The sequence below is a fragment of the Protopterus annectens genome, chromosome 13.part0 (assembly GCF_019279795.1).
Source record: "Protopterus annectens isolate FY-2018-M chromosome 13.part0, PAN1.0, whole genome shotgun sequence".
NCBI classification, from domain to species: Eukaryota; Metazoa; Chordata; order Ceratodontiformes; family Protopteridae; genus Protopterus; species Protopterus annectens.
The window spans coordinates 888616429-888637878 of record NC_056747.1 but is presented as its reverse complement, the minus strand read 5'-3'; the positions used below and the strand labels follow the sequence as shown (position 1 = coordinate 888637878).

The following is a 21450-nucleotide window of genomic DNA, read 5'->3' as shown; positions in this document are numbered from 1 at the left end:
ACAAACTCTAAGCAGTGACAAACAAGAGGGATGAGCCTAATGGCTTGGAATTCTGACTAACAGGGAGTGTGTGTGTGTATCAAATATGAAATTTATAACATAGGTGGAAGGAAGGCCAGGAACAATAATCAAAAGACAAACATATCATCATTATGACAACTGATAAGGCAGGTAGGTGACACTGATCCATGCTGAAGAAAAAGAAAAGCAGGCTGAAACTACTGAATGCTGACACAAGTAGTGTTGATGGGTGAGGAGGGATTCCAATTGCCAGAAGGAAGCAAGGGAGACATGGGTAGACAACCCAGTGAGGACAATATGACTGTCAGCAGTTGGTTTTCCCTTAAACTATTCTCACAGATCTTGATCAGGTACTGAGTATTTATGAAATCCATGAAGGTATGTATCACACACAGCAGTCTTCTCACTTTTCTTGCTTACAGTGTCCACTGCCAGGAATTCCCTAAAATGCTAAAGGAAATCTTTAAAAAAAGTTTTCCAGAGATCCTCCAGCCTCTTCAGGTGGTATGGCATCCCTATCTCTGTTGAAAGCCAGACTTCTGAAGTACTGACATTAAGGACAACAGCAAAATAGAAAGTTCTTAGAGGGATAACCTCTGACTATGGCACAGGTTATCACAGTTTTAGTACCAGCTCAATTAGAGCTGGTAGAAAAGGACTGGTATTACACATCCACAAGGACAAGTAGGGTGAACATGACATAAAACTGCCACATTGAAGAAGGGGGGTGATGCAAATGCGTCTCCTGTGGGTAGGCTTCCAGCTTAAGCATCTTCTACCTGGTAAGTGTATAAGGGCATGCACTTGCAATTGGAATGCACTGTGGACCCCTACACTGATGCAGGTATCCTGTTCCCATGATCTGAAGGAGGTTGGGTCACATACAAAAGCCCTCATAGCTGAGATGACTGTTTGAATTAAAGTACTATCCAGACAGCTCTCATCCTAAAGATGAGCAAGCATTTCCAGTGGTTGGGTGAAGGACAGCTTTGATGGTCAGCAGACAGAAACAAAAATAACAAAGAAAATAAAAATAAAGTGGCAAAACAACCATCCAAGAAACTACTTACCTGAATGGCCACAGTGAGGATTAACCTCTGCCACCAGAATACTTGTATGTAGGAGAGAAGACGTAAATGAAAGCACCACCATCTCTTGCCTGTTTTATACATCTCTAACACTGGCAAGAACTTGCTTCATGAAGGTGCAGCTGCTCAAGGTGATGATCATTCTGCCAATTTTTTTTATTTATTTTTATTTTACATTTGTTGACCGGGATAGTCCGACTGGATGCATGTCCATTTTCAGCGGAGGCCCGGGGAGAAAAGCCCCAAGGGTAAGCAGATACAGCATTACATAATACCAGCATTACATATTACAAACAGGCTATTTACAGAGATTACATAAGTAAGCAAGTTAAACAAGTTCCACATGTTACAGTTAGTCCTGAGCACAAGTCAGGATTAAATTAAATTACACAGTAAACTGGTTAACGATTTTTACACATTCGAGTTAGCCAGGCTTGATACATTGACATAGCCAGTTAAGTGACAAATGTTGTTTGAGTCTAGTTTTAAATTGACCTAAGGTGGAAAGTAAGGTAATATCAGCTGGAAGAGAGTTCCAGGATCTACTTACAGAGTTTGCAAAGAGAGAATCACCGGCTGTGTTACTAATTTTGCTAGTCTGAATTAGTAGTTTGTTAGAGGATCGAAGCGGTCTAGGATTGTTATAGGGGTGATAATATTTTTAAGTGCAGGAGTATTGTCCGGATTATAGAGGATTTTATAGGCCATAATCAGTTGGTTATACTGGATTAGGCTAGGTAGTTCAAGCCAACCAAGCAGATTTAGATTGATGCAATGATGTGTCCTAAAAGGCAGCCCAGTGGCAAACCTGGCAATGTGGTTGTAGCAAATTGAGAGTTTGTTAAGGACAGTCTTGTTCAAATTTGAGAGTAGAGGGGATGCATACAGAAGGGTTGAAAGAAGGTGAGAGTGAGCTATGGCAATTTTAGCTGGAGGGGTTAGGAAGGCTTTTATTCTGTAAAGTGACCCTATTTTTTTATTGATGGTTTTGATAGTTTGGTTAACATGTAGGTCAAATTTGAGATTGTCTATGATGACACCTAATAGTTTTGTAGATGGGTCAGGGGAGATTATTGTGCCATCATTTGATTTTATGGTAAAGGTGAATGCGGTAGACCTACGTGTTGGTGAAAATAACAGCATTTTAGTTTTTTTGGAATTTAGGATCAGATGACGTTCAGAAAGCCAGTTTTCTATTGTATTAAAGGTGGTCTGGGTAGCTGACCATAACTCTACTGGAGATGTGGCTGAGCATATCGGAGTAGAGTCATCAGCATATTCGATACAGCTGACTTTTGGGATGACAGTATAAAGGTCGTTAATGAAGATGGAGAACAGCAAGGGCTCTAGTATAGAGCCTTGTGGTACTCCGAGGGTGTTAGGTAGAAGGTTAGAGAGTTTGTTCTGCCAGAGTACAGCCTGCTGTCGACAATTCAGGTAGGATTGAAACCATTGGAGGGCTCCAGTATCTAGACAGAATGTTTGCAGGGTGTGGATTAAAAGTTGGTGATCAACCATATCGAATGCCTTGGAAAGATCCAAAAAGAGGGCTGAGGATATATAATTATTGTTGCGATTATGGTTTATGGTGTTAGTAAAGGCTAGGAGGGCTGAAGTAGTGCTGTGATGAGGACGGAAGCCATGCTGAGTGTCTGCCATAAGGCGATTTTGGATTAGGTGGTGCATGAGTTGTCTATGAATACATTTTTCCATAATCTTTGCAAGTGAAGAGAGTATAGCTGTTGGCCTATAATTGGAGAATTCAGTAGAGCTGCCTCCTTTGTGAAGTGGGATTACATAGGATATTTTCCAGATGGTGGGAATTTTAGCTTCTACTATGGTTCGATTGATTAGTATTGAGATGGGGTAAGCAATAGCATCAGCTGATTTTTGTAGGTACTCGGCAGGGAGTTGATCAGCAGAAAGTGTAGTGGGTTTTAATTTTTTGATCAAGGTGTATGGATAAGTGAAGTGGCGACTGGTTGGAAGCTGAATGCAGGTAGGTTTCTAGGGGTGCTACTTTCAGGACCAGGGGAGCTAGGAGGTAGTTGGCTAGCTAGGGCTTGAATTGTCTCAGTAAAGAATTGGTTAAAACTATCAGAAACATCTTCAGGGGTTTTATCAATAGTAGCAGCAGGGATTGGGGTTGAAGTTTGTCCAGGATGTAGTAGATTATTTAAACCTGCCCAAAACTTCTGAGGGTTATTTTGATTTACTGTCTGTAAATTACAGTAGTATTGTTTTTTGTCTTGTAAAATTGATATTTGTTCTGTACAGACCGATAAAGGTAAAAGCAACTCAGGAAATTACTGAAGACTAGACTCAGCAGAGGCTACATCTGTGCACCTGTACCATCAAGAAAAAATGCCAAGGATATTCCAACTATTGTTCCAGTCCATAAAAGACGATGAAAGGCACTTGAAAACCAGCTAATTGGATTGGTTTTGTCCTACACAAGGTGTAATGAAAAATTTAATTCTTAAGGCACTTTTGTTGTTGGCAAAATATCCCTTAGTAAATGTTGGCTACATGGAGGAATGAAACTCTGACTATGATCCAGATAACCTAGAATCAATTAGCTGCCCTGGTCCTTGAGAAGCTGACAGGTAGGAGTGGGAGTGAGCACTCATTGAAGACCCAGACATATCTGGGAGGAAATAGACAGATTAATCAAACTGCCTCACCAGCTTCTACCAGACGCAGGAATTTCAACACACAATCCAGTGTGTTGAGAAACCTACTAAGCAGTGTGTATCCCAGCAACTGCAGTTCAGTGAGTGTAGGGGACTGGCATGTAGGAGAGGGGAAAAGTGCATTTGTACTTCATGGCTGCTGGAATGATAGCCCGTCTGTAAACAGAGTTCCACCCTAGTACTAAAGAAAAGAGGCACCGAAACAGAAGACACTTGTTGACACTCCATAAGTGGCTAAGATACAAACACACATGCACACACATACATACACACATATATGTATGTATGTATGTGAATGCACTTATGTATGAGAGTAAGAGTTGTGTGTGTGTGTATTTTATATATATATATATATATGTGTGTATATATATATATATATATATATATATATATAAGTTCAATAGTCCAAATCCACAATCACCGAACACACTTTAACAAAAGCGCTTTCACCGAAAAAGTGCTTTTGTTGGTGTTTAAAAATATATATATTATATATAATATATATATATATATATATATATATATATATATATATATATATATATATATATAGGGGAGCATGGAATTAGCTGGTTCGTCTGCCCTCAGAAGAGGGTATAGAAGTGCATGCCCAGGGTGCATATTGTGGTTGAATCCTTGATGGACAACAGAGAGCCTACAAGAGTGCTGGTTCCAAGAGATAACATCTGTCATGAGGATTTGTATTTCTTAGGGAAACAGGTGACATGCCCTCACTGATGCCCCTTGCATGCTAAGCCCTCACTTGGTACTAGGCATGCACAGTGGAAATAGGGCATCAAAAGAGAATAACTGAACCCCCTTTGATGCCTACCTCAATGATGGCCCTTGCTCCATTGATGAGGAACATATGGACTGCTGGACAAAAGATAAGTCCGATAGTTATTAGGCAACAGGGGCAAAAAAAAAATGCAGACAGACTGCATGCACCCTAATATTCATGTCCCCACTCCTAAAAGAGCTGGTAGAATATGTCAAGCACCTACTGAAATACCTTACCTATACAGTAATGAGAAGACCCATCCTCCCCCTTTTCTTGTCCCCCTCCTCACAACAGAGGAGGACATTTCTTAGTTAGTGCCCTTTGCCTGGAAATCAGAGTGACCTGACAAGTAAGGAAATAGACATTTTAGTCATAACATTCTTAAACTAACTTGTTCATAAGGTCATGCAAAAATGTTTAATTCTTAACCAGATGCAGGAATGCATTCTGAATTTCCTGCAAGGTGACATCAGAGAGAAACTGGACAGGCTCCTCAATACATCCCACAAGCAAATGGTGCTCTCTTTGTTTACCACAACAAAGGTTGGAAGGAGGGCACCATTTCCTTCACTTGAATTTAAGATATGATGAATGGCTTCTCCTACTTTTTATGATTCAGGCTGGGTGAGGTAGCCGATAGGTGGAGAGTAAAAGCCTCCCGGCAAGGAAGGAAAAATGTCAAGTGAATTACTCCTGTGGAGGCAGCGATGCGGGCACCAGTGGAGGAGCCGCAGTGTTATAGATCTTTTGTCTCAAAAAGTGCAGCTCTTTTGCTAGGGAGGCCCCTTTAGCGCTAGGAGCATGTGATGATGTCCAGTTGGGTCAGGCCTAAGCTGCCAGGGGGAAGTCCACCTTACTGGAATGTGAGACTGAAGCCCTGAGGAAGAAACAGTTGGAAACAAAGTTGTAACCCCCAGAAGCCAAGATAGCCTTGTGGGTTAGTGGTTCCTCTCCGTGGGCCAGTGGTCACAGTCACTGGTGCTACATAAATCTCAGCAAAACTCTCAGTAAGACCTCCGCCCCTGGTGTTTGGGTGGGCAGGCCAATGGTACAGGCAAAATCAGGCTAAATCAACACGTAGGCGAAGACAATGCAGACGAGACAAAGCAGACGTAGATCGAATCTCTCAAGTAGTCCTCTAGTTTTTAGAGCCACCAAGGCTTTGATTCCTTCGATTGTTAAGTTTCAAAGCTACTGGACTATGCCAATCATCTTGTCAAAGCTAAACTGGTGTACTCCTTTTTAAAGGTGCATGCATCTATAATCAACTAGTGTCTCGCTTTTTCCACAGACTAGTGCATATCCTTCTATGGAGACATTCTTATACTTATGTATCACATGTGCTCTTGATATGTGCCACTCATGGTGAGCCAGACTTGCCTCCCTCTCCCAAGATCGGTGAGTTGGCAGCAGATGCTCAGTCGCATCCTCCCTATCTTCTACCCACACCTAAGTTTCTAGTTGACTTGGATCTCATGCTGTAAAGAGACAGGGCTTTATCCTCCTGCCACACCCAGCTGTTTATATACAGTTGTATGTTGTCCAAAAATGAATTATATTAAAATTTATTTTGAAGACGTAGATTCTTATGCTATGGTCAGCCCTTGGCCACCAAAGAGTTATTTTCCTGCTGTAGGGTGTGTTGTTATTTGAGCTCACAAAGGCAGGTGAAGTGAGAAACATTAGGACTCCCCTTGGACAGAAAGGAAAAGTCTTGTATTTGTCACATAAATAATTGTCATCTCTAGTGTAACATACTACTTATGATTGTAAAATAATAATGTGCAACAATCAGCAGAGCTAGGAAGGTGCATGTTAAGGTCAATGGGATTGTTGTACTTTGGAAGAAATGGAACAGCATTTATAAGTGTTACATGGCATATCATTGAAGGATGATTGACATTCTGAGGTTCATTTTCACTAATGTTTGCAATGAAAGGAATACATATCCCCATGGAGTGGGTAAAACTACAATATTTGCAGCTGTTTTTCCTGGAATTTCACAAATCTTGCAAGACAAAACACTTCAGATGGAAAGGACAGATTTTGCCTGTGATGGTATAGTATAGTTGAGTGAGGAAACGGAATTAAAATGTATTTATTTATTCATTTACATTTGTTTACCGGGAAATTCGAACTGGACACAGGTCCCTTTTCAGTGGACGCCTGGGTAGAAAAGCTCCACAGAATAATAAATGAGCAGCAGTGTACATGAAGAACAATTGAATGTACATACATTAGCAAATAATACATACTGCAATAAACATTAACTATAAATAAAATATGAAACATGGTAATGAACAGATATACCAATATCTAGCTAGAGGCTAGGAATGAGGTAGGATGTATATACAGATAGTTCTAAGCTCAGATACTGTTCTAAACTCGTATACCTAAATCTTGTATACAACTATTGCACTAAACTCAAGCAGATATAAAGCATAAGCTCCACATGAAGGAGGAACAAACTAGAAGGGCTAATGGGATGGACGGGGAAGATAGAGGCGTAAGAGAGGAAACTGAGTAAGTAGTATACGTGGTAGTGAGAGGAAGCTATGTGCAAGTCAGTTGGATATGGATTTGGAGTTGAGATGAAGTGAGGGAGTTAAGCATGTTATAACAGGTCTGAGAGACTGAGTGAGGAGGGAAGGGGTGGGTAAAAGGTGAGTCAGAGCCTGCAAAGGAAAGAATGCAATGATCAGACGGTGTGAGGCAGGATGGCTAAGGGAGGTAAAAGGAGGGTCACCTCCTAGCTTTGTGTTACTAACTCTCCTTGTTCAGTATACCAAGCTTAAGTTTTCTATACACATCTCTTAACGCCGGGTGTTATAGATAATTACTTGAGGATGACTGGATCCTCCATTTATGATGTGTGCTGGGTGGGTGGCTTGCATGTTAAGCTCACTAGTGAGAAATGTTTCCTTTAGTAAACTTGGTATAGAAAATTGCTGATTGGGCACAATTTTGTGCAGCTCTTGTTAGTATGTACCTGACATTTTTTTTTTTTAAGCTACAGTCCATTGAAGTGTCATATTCCCCAGATGAGGTTTCAGCAGAGTTGTACAGTAGAATGATGGTGTTGTGTACATCAAGAGACTCATGCCAGTGTAAACCAGATTTCCTCCATACTGTATTAAACTACCTTTTGCACACTACTTGCACATCTCATTTCTTTTTGTGGTTATTACTGCATAGGGTCTGTAATGAAATATAAATTAAATGTGTACATCACAGATAAATGGTAACTGACAAAATTGCACAAACACATGAAATGCCAACAGTATAAAACTAGTACATAAGCAGGATATTTTAATTTACAACTAAATAGAACTCAGTAGACAAAAGTGTTCTCTCATGGATCTTATTTTTCTAAGCCATTTTTTCTTTTGGGTGTGTGTTGAAGCTTCCTTTTTTATGTTGTATCTCAAGTGGACAGACATCAGCTTTTAAATTGCTTAGCTCACAAAGTTTTTGTCTTTAAAGTCTTGTTTTTACATCAGTGACTCTTGACCATTTTCCTTCTAGCGTCACCCAGACCTTCCACTTTACATAATATGAGAACAAATAGGCTATTATTTTAGAGTATTGCAGCAAAGATGTAAATGAAAGAAAATGCAGTACAGGACTGCATTTAACACATTTACATGTATGAATAAAAAAACTGTATTTTTAATGAATGTGCTAAAATAAAGTATTTAATTTAGCAGTAGTGCTTTTCAGTGGTGGTCTGTACGTCATAAAGATTATTGGAGTGTATTTGTGTATGTAATGGAGATTCAAGACCATGTTTTATTTTGTAGCACATTGGAATTCTCAAGGTGCTGTAACTTCATAAATTAAGGCACAACAGTTGATAATGTGTCCTGCATGTCCTGCTTTTTTGTTGTAGAAGTTTTAAATCAGATGTCATTGTTTTGCATTACTGAACTTGTATGACTTGCAGTGACCATTTTGGAGCTTTTTTTATTCTTTAAGAATGTGTCGCTCTGAAATGTGTACTTGATAACTCTTACTGTTTTGGTCAAGTAGTTGTCATCAGCAGGGGAAAACCACAAACTTTGTTGTTACTCTGCCCTAGAAAGAAGTTTATTTCATGGAGATTTTTTTTTTTAACAGTAGCCAGCTTATGACCCAGGTGTGTTCTTAGATCTAAGTTACTTGTGTTACAGGTATGATAGCTCCGCCCTTCATGCTGGTAGGTTAATGAAAAGAAAGAGACACTGAAGTTTTATAAATGGCCTTCAACATGACAAGGGTGATGTACAGAAGAGTGCTGCTTATGATGTCTCCTTCAGTAATGTATTGCTTGGTTTCTACATCATGACTTGACAGTTGCAAACACATGAGGCGTTTTGGTACTGTTTAATTCTGTGTCAATTCTTTGGGTCATCAGCATACCTCTTAACCTCCTAGTGCAGGAAATCAGGACAAAGTCTAAAATAATTGGGGGGACAAAAGCCAAATAATCTTGCTGTTATAAACTTAAAAAAATGGCTAGAGTAACAGGATTTGTGTTAGTATGCATTTTCTGAAGCAAGTGAAGTTTGAAAGTCAAATGTATGTCTTCATTTAGTGACTTCATTCCTCAGTGATTTGATTAAAAAAAACACAAATGTTATGCGGAATACACCAAAAATATGAGGCAGAAAGAACTCTGCACATTCTGTGAAAATCTGGACACTTGAGAGTTATGGCCATCAGCTTACCCTAGATCCGTTAATTTTTTTTTTGTGTGTGTGTCAACTATCAGCTAGAAGAAGGGGTTATTCCTCATTAGAGTTCATGCTATGATAATGTACGTGTTCCTTACTCTGATGTGAGGAGTATGTTTATCTTTGATTTATTTGTGGTGCAGTAGTGAATGTCTACCTTTCAGAGGTTTTCTGGACTTATTGCTGGCCTCCAGGTTTTACTGACATAAAAACTTCACTGCAGGGACCCTTTGAGGGAAGGGGGTCACATTGTTGGAATCACCAATGGCCATGAAATAAAAGTGTGTTACCCAAAGCAAAGGGTTAAGACTAACCACCTTGCTGTAGTCCTAGGTCTGGGTCCTTCATTTTCCATGTGCTTTCTGTTACAGGTTTGAGCGTGTTTTTAATCAAACTAGTTTTCCCAAGTTGCCCATTAAAAGAAGCACTTGCAAGTTTTGAGTGTTATGTGGTTAACAAATTGTCTGATGTTGCAGGCGCAGCATGGATACAAGCAGATACCAGATTTTACAGTATAGATTCAGGTTACCTTTAACTCTAGTTTGGCTATAGAACAGATTTACGTTTGGGAGGATGTTATATACTAGCATTATCATAATTTGTACATTTTTTTAGCTGAACAGGTGCATTTCTATTCAAACAAGGATGTGGGATAGATAAATGCATAGGCTTATCTTTGTACCATTTGCTGCCTCAGTACTTTCTTAGAACGGTTCTTATTATACTGTACCGCACTGTTAATGTTACTCTTCAGAGAACATCTGTATATAGCTTTTTCCAGCCAAAAGCTTTATTTATTTTTCAGTAACATTTCACTGACTACATCTTCTGCAACCTTGTTCACTTTTGGAGGACTGTTGTGAGAAAAAAAGTGTGCTTAGTTTACTACTTGTATATCACTTCTTGTTTTAGTTCACATTACTTCAGATCATGAGAAGCGAATACTCTTTAGGTTGCCAGTAAGTTGTGATGTTGCATCTATTTTCCTTTCACTTGCTGCATACTTTAAAGGTGTGGTGCTTAAGCTGATTAGTATTGCTAAGTTGTATCTAATGTTGATTATTCAACTCATTAATGATTAATTCATTAGATTATTTGTAGATAACAGGGTCAGAATAACTCCTAATGCATGCAACCATTAGTATCAGTATGAAAGTAACATATAGCCCTACTTGTGCAAGTGAATTTGCAGTTTTAAAATGTAAATAATGTTAAAATAAACACCTTATTTGACTGTGAACAGATTCTTTATAATAGTAGTACCAGAAAGATGAACATAAGTTTATAGACCTGTACAGTTTTAAACAAGTTCTACTAATCTTATAAATGTAGACAAGTCTTTAAGAACAAAATTGTTTGCTTACCGTTTGATGATGAATTGACTTATTAAAAAAAAAAATATTCTGCTTGTTTAACTGCACTGTAGACAGTGTCCTGGTACATCGCACATTTCTTTATAATGAATTTTCAAATTCTAGGTCGTTACAAATAAAAAGTATAATGACATGTTTAGTATTTGTTAATGTCGTCATCTGCAATTCTGTAGCACCACGACTGATTCTTGATTTTTGAAGGCTTAATAAGGAAGTTCACCATCTGGGGTTTTATCAGGAAGTATGACAACAGAAGAGAAATGCCTGGAAACCACAAGTTTCATTAATACACACACATAGTTATTTGGAAACTAAACTTGCAGAACAGTGTATAGGCCTATCTAAGTTTTGCAAGTCTGAGTCTAATGTGTGCTGAATACAAATTTCAAGTGCATGCCCCTATCTTTAATGATGTACAAATTGCATACATAATATGGCAGCTTTTGAGAGAGTCTCCTTTAAGTCCACTTGTCAGGGTTATCCAGATAGTGTCGGTATGTGCATTAAGGATACTCTAAGGTCGTAGTAGATATACATTTTGAGTTTAGTAGAGAGGAAGTACAGCAGATGGATTTAAACAAACCAGACATGCAACTCTTCCTCCCTGATGTTATACCCTGTAGTGCTGCACTGAGCTAAAACATTTTTTCCTTTAATTTCTACACACAAGCATTCCCAAAAATGCTCTTTTTGCTGCACTTTGCTTGTGTTGCAACTCAGAGTACTGGACTGAAAAAGTAGTTCCTTCTTGGTAGCTAGTTTTTCTTAAAAAATAAAATAAATAATTGCAATTTGTGAACACACACTTCACTACTGTAAGTAGAACATTAACTTTATTATTTACCTCTGCCAGTGCTGTTTTTTAATAAAAACAAATGTAGACATTTTAAGATTTGTCAGACTTGTTTACCTGTATGACAGTATAAAACAATTAACAACAATACTAGAGAAACAGAAGGAATAATGATGGATAAGTCAGAAGGGGTATTTTCCTTACCATACTGTAGACAATTCAGTTTTTTAAAGTTTGGGAATTAATTTGTAGAATTTTGGGGAATTTTGAATATGTAGATGTTTTCCCCGATTTAGTATTAGTGTTGCTTTATACTTTTTATTTGTATCTTCTTCCCTTGTAATTATTCTTGTTTACTTACATTTTTACCCCAGTTTGCTCCTATTGTCTGTCAATCATCTACTGCCTCCCTTCCATTAATTGGCCTGTTCACTCCCTATCACTGCAGCAAAGGTCAACCTGGATAGGGTTATCATTTAGACAAGGCAACTGGGGTGGCTCAAGACTTCTGCTGTTGAGGTGTACTCTCCTCGTGAACACGGTGATGCACCAGAAAAAGGACGTGCAATGAGATGACCACAGAGACTATTCTATCATTTATGTATGGGAGCTTCTTTCAGCCAGCACTTCCCCTCCCCTGAACTGCTTAGCTGTGGATTCACTGGTTCCACCAGGGAAGTATCATTTTTTTGTATACTTCTGAAACTGGGTCACAGTCTGGACCTGATCCCTCTTTACCACAGAGCCACACATTTCTTGAAATATGTCTTTTGCATGTTCTACTGTCAGAATGTTGCTTGTTTGAAAATTGCAAGCACATAATACATGGCTGGTTTTAAATCCTTAGGTTAATACTGCTATTAACTCCCCAAATTGCACTCTGATCACCTGCTTGCTTGTTCATTTCAAAAGTTGAACTTTTAACTGTAGGATTTACTTAATATATTTAATTCTCTTACCAATGTATAACTGACACTGTCATTTTACTTATTTTCTATACCATCATTTATTTAGAGTGTTTTTAGTTATTTCAGAAACCCAGGTTTCTGAAGAAGTGTGCTATCAGGCTGACGAAAAGCGCTTAAAACAGTGGAATAAATAGTGTTATTTGACTCTTCTCGGACTGTGTGCTGGTTTTTCGAACCTGTTTTTGGATTTATATAATTTAATGATTAGCACATAGGATTAAGGCCTTGAGATGTTGCACTATTTCCAGTGGCCTAAAGTGTAGGGTTTGATTCCTTCCACATCCATTTGCCTACTCTGTGACTCTGAGCAAATCACTTAACCAGCCAATGCTCCTAGATCACCCCTAAAAGGGGACAGCTGTCTCCAGAGGCAGATCACCAAATGTCCATTGCCTGAATCTGTTTTATTTTATACCAGTCAGTGACCACACAGTTTAGTCACAGTGTGAATGCTGGTGTTGCATCAGGATTTTTCAGTAGTTGGTGTCAGATGCTGACAAGAGATCTTGGAGAAACATGATTGAATATAACAGTTGATCCCTTGAAATTAATTGGATGTTCATTGTGTTACACTGCTGCAGTCATTACACTTGGGTTATCCTGCCGTCAGGCGGTTCCCCAGTCGGCCTGAATTCCAAATTCTTGGTCTGGCGTCAGTTGCTGTCACCTCCTCCCTGACGTCAGTGCGACAGGGGTATTTAAGATGCAGCCGACGCCATTTTCTTCAGTCTTTCTTGCTGCACGGTGCCCGAAGCAGAAGCAGTTCGCAAGTGCCGGTCGGCCGACTCCTGAGATTTTCATTCCGAATCCAGAACCGAAGTCTTCTACTAAGCTAAGTACCCCATTGGAGAAACTTTTTCTTCCTCAGACCGATGTCAGTAAAACTTAACTGTATTTCTTGTGGGAAGCAAATACCTCATGAGGATTTCCACTCCTATTGTATTCCATGCCTAGGCCCAGACCACGACGTCACTGGTTGTCGGTTTTGTGCTAGGTTTAACAAGCGCACTATTAAACGTCGATTTGATTTTGCCCGACATTATTTTAGCAGAAAATTCAATTACACCATGCCATCGGAACTTCTGATGACCGGAATACATAAAAAGCGCAAAGACAAGGACAGGCATCCAAGGCCCAAAACTGATGACGGGGCCTCTTCTAGGCAGGTCACCGCTTCTCCTGTTTTCAGTGAGGCGCCTACGCAGGCCCTGACGACCACTTCCACAGACTGCCTCAGACTCCCACGTGGAGCTGGCTGGGCCTTCGGATGCTCTAGGTTTTCAGTCTACCGAGACTAACCCTTCAGAGGGAACCGAAGTAGCTGAGCAACCCATAGCTTCAGAGGGTGTTTTCAGACCTACCCTGTTAACCATTAAACCCTCTGCTAAGTCTAAGGCCCCCTTAAAAACAAAGAAATGAATACAGCATTCTCCAGGACAGGCTTCCATGCTTAAGAAATAAATGCTCAAAATGGCCGAAGACCTAATCACCCTAATCAGGGGGTCCCATCCCCCTCCTGATAAAAGGCCCAGACAGGATGCAGACTATGAATCTTCCGACCAGGTGTCCATTTCTTCAGATTCATCCTCAGACCTAGGATATTCTTTACCCCCTTATGAGGACTCTGATGCTGAGGAATCAATTCCATCAGCCTCTCTGCCTGAGGACTACTCCTTTGGGGAGACCTTACATACCATGAGGGAGCATTTCCATTGAGAAGGCCAGGATTATCCAAGAAAAGGCTCAGAGACTTCCTTTTTCCTCAACACAGACCCCTTGCTATTCCACCAGTGTTAGATATTGTGGATGATGTGTACACTGAATCCAGCTTAAACCCTGACTCCTTACCTCCAGCCCCATTTAAACCTGATAGATGTTACAGAGTCCCTGACTCTCTCAAATTTTTATATAAAAGCCCTGTTGCTGACCCTGAAACTATTTCTTAGGGACCCAAAGGGATTAAGGCCACATAAGCAAAAAACCCAGTTCCCTCTGACAGAGATTCCAGAGCATTAGACAGATGGGGAAAGAAAGTATATACATCCGCAACTTTAGCAATGGGAGCCTTAAATTGCCAGTTTCACATGCTAAAATATCAGCAATTTTTGATGTCTCAGTTAAAACAAAAAATGCTTCCAGATTCAGATCCTCCTAATTTTAAAGAAATGCAGGATTTATTGCATGCAGCTGAACAAGTGGGAAAACATACTTTGCAATGTGGGTTTGATTCCTTAGAGGCCTCCTGTAGAGCAGCAGTTACAGGCTCTGTCATTAGAAGGCATGCTTGGTTAAAAGAACATACGTTACCAGATCATGTTAAGGCAAAATTATTGGAAACACTTTTGCAGCGGGATGTGTTGTTTGGAGTTAAGGCAGAGGAAGTGTTAAAGTAGATGGATGAAGGCAAAATCTATGCAAACGGTGAAGGATTTCTTACAGGTTCAGCCTCCTCGTTTTAGCAGAAATTGGCCAACAAAGAATTGGTCCTTTCCAGTCACAGACGGATCTCAAAGGGGCAGATACAGACGTCCAAGAGGTAGAGGTCAAGCACAAGGTCCTTACAGGCCTCGACAATGGGGTACACCAGGCCAGAAAGAAGGGGAAGACAGGCCACAACCTTATAAAAAGCAGCCTCAATGACTTACCACTACAGCTGCCAAACAGCTCTCTCTTGGCAGCCCCCTTAGGAGGAAAACTGGCACTTTTCTTTCACAATTGGCATTGCATCACCAAAGACAAATGGGTTCTCAACATTGTATCTCAAGGTTACAGGTTCCACTTTCACACACTGCCAAGGTTAAAAGGAATGCCAAATCTGCCACCAAATCAATGGGCAGAGGCTCAAAAACAAATTACATCACTCATGGACATGAGAGCTATTCAAAGTGTACCACCACAGGAGCAAGGACAAGGATTTTACTCAAGACTCTTTCTGGTTCCCAGAAAGGACAAAGCCTGGAGACCCATTCTGGATCTTTCTTCTCTAAACAATTACCTGGATGTTCCGAAATTCAAAATGTTGACACTACAGCAGCTTCTTCCCATGCTGGGCAAGAAAGCTTGGCTTGTGACTTTGGACCTCAAGGAGGCGTACCTGCATGTCCCTATCAGACAAAACTGCAGAAGATACATCAGATTTCTAGCTGGCTTATCTACTGCGCCCAGGGTCTTCACAAAGTGCCTGGCACCAGTAATTGCATTTTGCAGGCAGAAAGGAATTCAAATTTATCCATACTTGGACGACTGCCCTGTTCAAGTAGAGCGCAAGGACATTCTTCTAAAGCATCTGGCATTCGTAAAAAAGTTAAGTTGCCTGGGGTACACAATAAATGAAAAGAAAGCAAAACTAGTGCCCTCACAACAGATAATATTCCTGGGTGCCAGCTTGAACACAATGGCCCAGATGGCTTATCTCACGCCAGACAAGCAAGGACAACTGACTCAGTACTTTCAATTAATGGCAACAAAGACCCAATTCCCTGCAAGAAAAATTCTGCAGGCCTTGGGCTACATGGCATCTTGCATACTACTAATTCCATATGCCAGGCTGCATATGAGGAAACTACAATGGTACCTAAAGAGTGTATGGTCTCAACACTGTCAAAGTTTGGAAACAGTTATACCGCTAATTCCTTGCCTTCAACAGGAGTTTCGATGGTGGGCTCAAGCTTGTCACCTCAGCAAGGGACAGCCTTTTACTCAACCCACAGCCAGGCAAACACTGACAACAGATGCATCGGATTACGCCTGGGGAGCACACATGGCAGGAAAATGTATTTGGGGCGAGTGATCCTCAGAGCAAAGGCATCTTCACATCAATCAAAAAGAGATGCTAGCTGTACAAAATGCACTTATAGCTTTCAAGGACCTGCTACATCCAGAGCAACTACTACTAAAGACAGACAACACCACAGTTATGTGGTACATAAACAAGCAAGGGGGCACGCACTCCTACCCAGACAAAGCCATGACCTTGTGGAACACAGCTCTAGACTACCAAGTTCATCTGCAAGCACAATTCCTGCCAGGAGAGAAAAAAGGCAGACGACCTAAGCAGAAACATCATGGATCCCCACGAATGGGAATTGAATCCACAAATATTCAGAATGATAACACAAAAATGGTGGAGCCCGGACATAGATCTGTTTGCATCTCCAATGAACTGCCAGCTACAGAAATTCTGCACAAGGAGTTATCATCCACAAGCATGGAAAGTGGATGCCCTCCCATTCAGCTGGAAAAACCTGCAAGTATACGCTTTCCCTCCTTTACTTCTCCTTCCAAAGGTACTCATAAAAGCCAGGCAAGAAGAGCCAAAGATGATCCTGATTGCACCAGACTGGCCACACCAGCACTGGTACCCAGTCTTAAAGAACTTAGCACAAGAACCACCGTGGATTTTGCCTCAAATCCCACATTTGCTGACACAGCACAACAATCAGATACTTCACAGCCAGCTAAAGACCTTAAACCTAGCTGCATGGAAAATTCATTAGTCAAGCAAGCATTGCCTCTCTCCAAAGCTGTTATGGATGTCATTCTGGAGGCCAGAAGGCCTAACACCAGGAAAGCCTACTCGGATAAATGGAAGAGATTCTGTGCCTGGAACCAGGTGCACAGCCTTGACCCTCTTGTCCCAAACATTCCTCAGATACTTCAATATTTAACTGAGATGCTGGACAAGGGCCTCTCCTTCTCATCTATCAAGATCCACGCCTCAGCCATTTCTGCTCATTACAACACAGATCCACCAATTTTTTCGAATCCTTTTCTCAAACAGTACCTCAGAGGGGCTAAAAACATAAGACCACCCCGTAGAGCACCTTCCCCAACTTGGAACCTCAACTTTGTTTTGGAAAAATTAACTTTACGTCCCTTTGAGCCAGCTAACACAGCAGAATTAAAATACATCCCTTGGAAAACTGCTCTGCTACTGGCAATAACATCAGCACGAAGAGTTTCAGAATTACAGGCACTAATGGCAGTGGAACCTTTCCTCATTTTCCACCAGGACAGGATGTCTTTAAGAACTAACCCTACGTTTATGCCAAAGGTGGTATCAAGTGTGGCTGTAAACCAAACTATTCACTTGCCAACCTTTTATCCAAAACCACAGAACAAAGGGGAGAGACTACTACATTCTTTGGACATTCACAGGCAGTTACGCTTCTACTTGGACAAAACCAAAGCTTTCAGAAAATCTGAGCTATTATTGGTAGCATTTGCTGCAGGAGCACAGGGAAAAGCCATTTCAAAGCAGACTGTCTCAAAATGGATAGGACATTGTATACATTTCTGCTATACTCACCATGGGAAACCTGTACCTAGCAGCATTAGATCTCACTCCACCAGGGCAACAGCCACTTCAACTGCCTACCTCAGAGTAGTACCTACCAAGGATATTTTGGAAGCAGCAACATGGAGTTCTGTGCATACCTTCACCAAGCATTACCATTTGCCTTTATACTCCAAATCCAGAGCTGGCTTCATCACTGCTGTGCTGCAGGGCCTTATAGCCACCCCTAATGCCTTATAGAACCAGCCTCCCTGCCTCAGCTTTGGGATTCCACCCAAGTGTAATGACTGCAGCAGTGTAACACGATGAACATAGTACAGTTTTGTACCTACCATAAATGTAGATGTTCGAGTGTATACACTGCTGCAGTCCAGGTTACCCTCCCTCCTTCCCTCTTACTTGCTGGTAAGTACCTATGCCTTCTACCCACTGCTACCTATGGGGAGTATTTGCTGGTAACTAAAAGTTGTTGTTTGCTTTTCTTGTGTATGTTTTATTAGCAATTTGAATTTCCTATCTATTTGGGGGCACCTGACATCTGGGGCAAGGAAAAACTGAAGAAACTGGAGTGGCTGCATCTTATATACCCCTGTCGCACTGACGTCAGGGAGGAGGCGACAGCAATCAACGCCGGACAAGACTTTGGAACTCAGGCCGACTGGGGAACTGCCTGATGGCAGGATAACACAAGTGTAATGACTGCAGCAGTGTTTACACTCGAACATCTACATTTATGGTAGTTACAAAACTGTACTCCATTAACTCACTATCCTTGTCAGTGCATTGTTAATTTTGTAGTGACTTCTGAAACTGGAGGCTACGAGTCCTGAAAAGTTATTTGAAATGTACATAAGCCACACTAATGAAAGGGAAGGTAGCAACTGAGATTGAATTCCTCAAAATATGTAGAAAATATTGTTTCTTAAGGTAAGATGCAACTGCGTCATAGTGGAAAACAGTTTTTCTTAGTTAAATAGATGATGTGAAGAAATCACTGGAGTAGGGATAACCTTTTGTTGTTTTTGTTGATATATTCCTTCATTGGTTTGTTTACTATAATCAGCTCTGAGCACATTTGACTTTTTTCCCCCCTCTAGATTACTAGAAGACATGTCTTGCATCAGAGCTGGAGCTTGAGCTGTTTTTTTGCTGAACAACTGCAGGAGTCTTCACAGTCAGTGGTTTTCTTCACTTTTTCTAGTTGATTTTCTTTCAGGCTCTCTTAGATGTCTTTCCATATCAGTGTTGCAGTATTCTTTACTAAAGGGATTCCTGCCTAGGGTAGCCAACCTGGCGTCCAACCAGTATATCAAAGCTTTAGGATTTTAAAGACATCATACATCACATACAATACTCCCTGCTCACGGCATAAGGCATAAAGTTGGCATATGGATGTACATGCCTCAGAACCTTTTGGCCTCCGGTCTGAATGCCATCTTAGATATGTCGGTCTGAATGGTCCTTCATTTGTTAGTTACCAAGCTGTTTTCAAATAAGTGTCTCATTGGGGTTTTCTTCTCATCTTATTTTCTTTTGTATCTTATTTTCTTTTGTGTGTGAGGTTACAAGTCATCCAGAAAGGGAAAATGTCAGTCTGGAAAACAGATTCCCCATAAGGAACATCACAGTGTGTTTTTTGTTTGAGTACATGGCACAACCGTACTACATGCTCGATGTGTCAAGCTTTTGTCCCTAAGACCTTTCATTGTCGGCTCTCCTCATTGTCTGCCTACCTGGAGAACCAATGTATTAAGTTGTTGGTGGAGGGTGTGATGGAGGAATCATCCCATTCTGGGGTCGACCTTCTGCCAAGAAGACAAAAACCTCTGATATGGCTGCTGTGCTGTCGTCCCTGGACATCTCACTCAAGGCTTGTGAAAGCCCAGAAGATTGTCTGGTTGTTCTATTGGAGTTTTTTGCCGTTACCACGTCAGAGGCTGGCATGGATCCAGATCATTGCACATCCTCAGAGGCTTTGCAGACATTCATTACAGATGCTGAGGGGGGAACCTTGGCTAATGTCCAAGGGGTGTTCTGCAGATTCTTAATTGAGAGGAGATTCCCACTACATTTATTATCTGCAAGGGTCTGAACCTTCTAAGGTCTTTAGGACTGATGTCCTTCAAAAAGAAAAAGCATAAAACTAAACACATTTCCCCTTCTCCTAATGATTTCCAGCATGAAAGGCAGGATTTTATACAGGGGGTGTTTAATGCACTCATGGCCTTAAAGCCTCCCCAGGGAGTTTCTGTTCCTGTCCCCTCTTGGTCTTCTACTCCACTTAAGAGGCCTGGGGAGCATGACTGTTCTGATGAGGACTTGGACTCTGAGGGAACAGTCTTTGATTATGCCACACAGATTCCTTCTCCATTGGACTATGGCTCTGAGAGGAGGATTCTGTTAGTTCATATCCTCCCTTTTAGGAACTTTCATTTGGGAATATCATCTCTTATTTAGAATTCTTTAAATGGGGCTGTGTACTCAGGTTTCTGACATCCAGAAGAGGTATTACAAACTCCTGCAGATTGAATCCCCCAAGCCCTGTGCTGTCCCTCCAATCCTAGCTTGTTCTGTTGGATACTTTTTCAACAGCTTCTCAGGCTCCTGATTTCCTACATCCAGCCCCTAATAAAAGCCTAAAAGTCTTTTGGCTTTTCCCTGTTAGGGGTCGCCACAGCGGAACTCCGGTCCACTCTTGATTGGCAGTGGATTTTTACGGTGTTGAGTTGCCAACCCGACGCTCAACCTTCAACAAAGGCACGCTCATTCACGCTCGCACCTTCCTGCATGTCTTTAATGTCACTCAACCGCGGGGAAGACATGCAGACTCCCACACAGAAGGCACTCCAGCCGAGAATCGAACGGGAGAACCTCTTGCTGTAAGGCGACAACGCTAACCGCTGTACCACTGTGGCTTTACAGTCTCTAAAAAGCCTGACAAGTTTTATAAGATGCCTGATATCTGTAAGTTTCTTTACAAATGACCTCCTGCTGACCCCTCTGCTATGTCTGTCTCTTAGGGCAAACCTTTCAAGCTCTTGCCTTCTACTGAATTGCTTCCTTCTAACAAGGACAATAGAGTTGTGAATGGCATCAGAAGTGTGTATACTGTGGCTACCCTTGCCTTTCGAACTATTGATTAGCAGACACATGCAACCAGGTATGTCTTAGCTCTTCTTTCTCGGGCATGTCAGGTTATTTCTGACCTTCCTGATTCTGAGGGGAAGTTTTCGGACCTCTCTGTTGGGATCCTCTTCTCAACTGGCTCACCGTTCTATTAAATGTAGTTATAATGTAGCTGCTGCTAGGGCTGCTCTCTTTGGTTCTGTGTTAAGGCGTTACTCTTTGCTTCACCTACAGCCTTTGCCTGATGATATTAAGGCTAAATTGATGAATTCTCCCCCTTAATAATAATAATCTTTCTGGTTTTGTAGCAGCTGAGCTTTTTAAGTACCTTCAAGAAAAGAGCAAGGCCTTACAGGAATTGAAGGATATATTTGTTTCCCCAGGTTCTTTTGTCTCTTTATCTTTGCCAATTGTTAAGTGTCACTCAGGATTCTTGGGTTTTGTCCGTCATTTGTCAGGTATACTTTATGGTGTGGAAATCCCGTCCTCCTTTTCTGGATGTTTGTCAAACTCCTCAGGAACAGCTGCCCTTTTTTCTGGATGTACTTCAGGGCCTTTTGTCTCAAGGCACCATTCAAGCAGATGTGCTTTGTGTTTCA

At 41.1% G+C, this 21450-nt stretch overlaps 2 protein-coding genes across 2 annotated transcripts in view; one reads left to right on the top strand and one right to left on the bottom strand.

Moving 5' to 3' along the window:
• Window positions 1-10865, bottom strand: part of EVI2B (ecotropic viral integration site 2B) — a 36773-nt gene extending 25908 nt beyond the window's left edge. The window contains exon 1 of the mRNA XM_044054640.1: window positions 10660-10865. The gene's annotated coding sequence lies outside the window, so the exon portion shown is untranslated. The remainder of the gene's footprint in view (window positions 1-10659) is intronic.
• Window positions 1-21450, top strand: part of NF1 (neurofibromin 1) — a 5218972-nt gene that overhangs the window by 3748407 nt on the left and 1449115 nt on the right. The gene's annotated exons all lie outside the window — the stretch shown is intronic.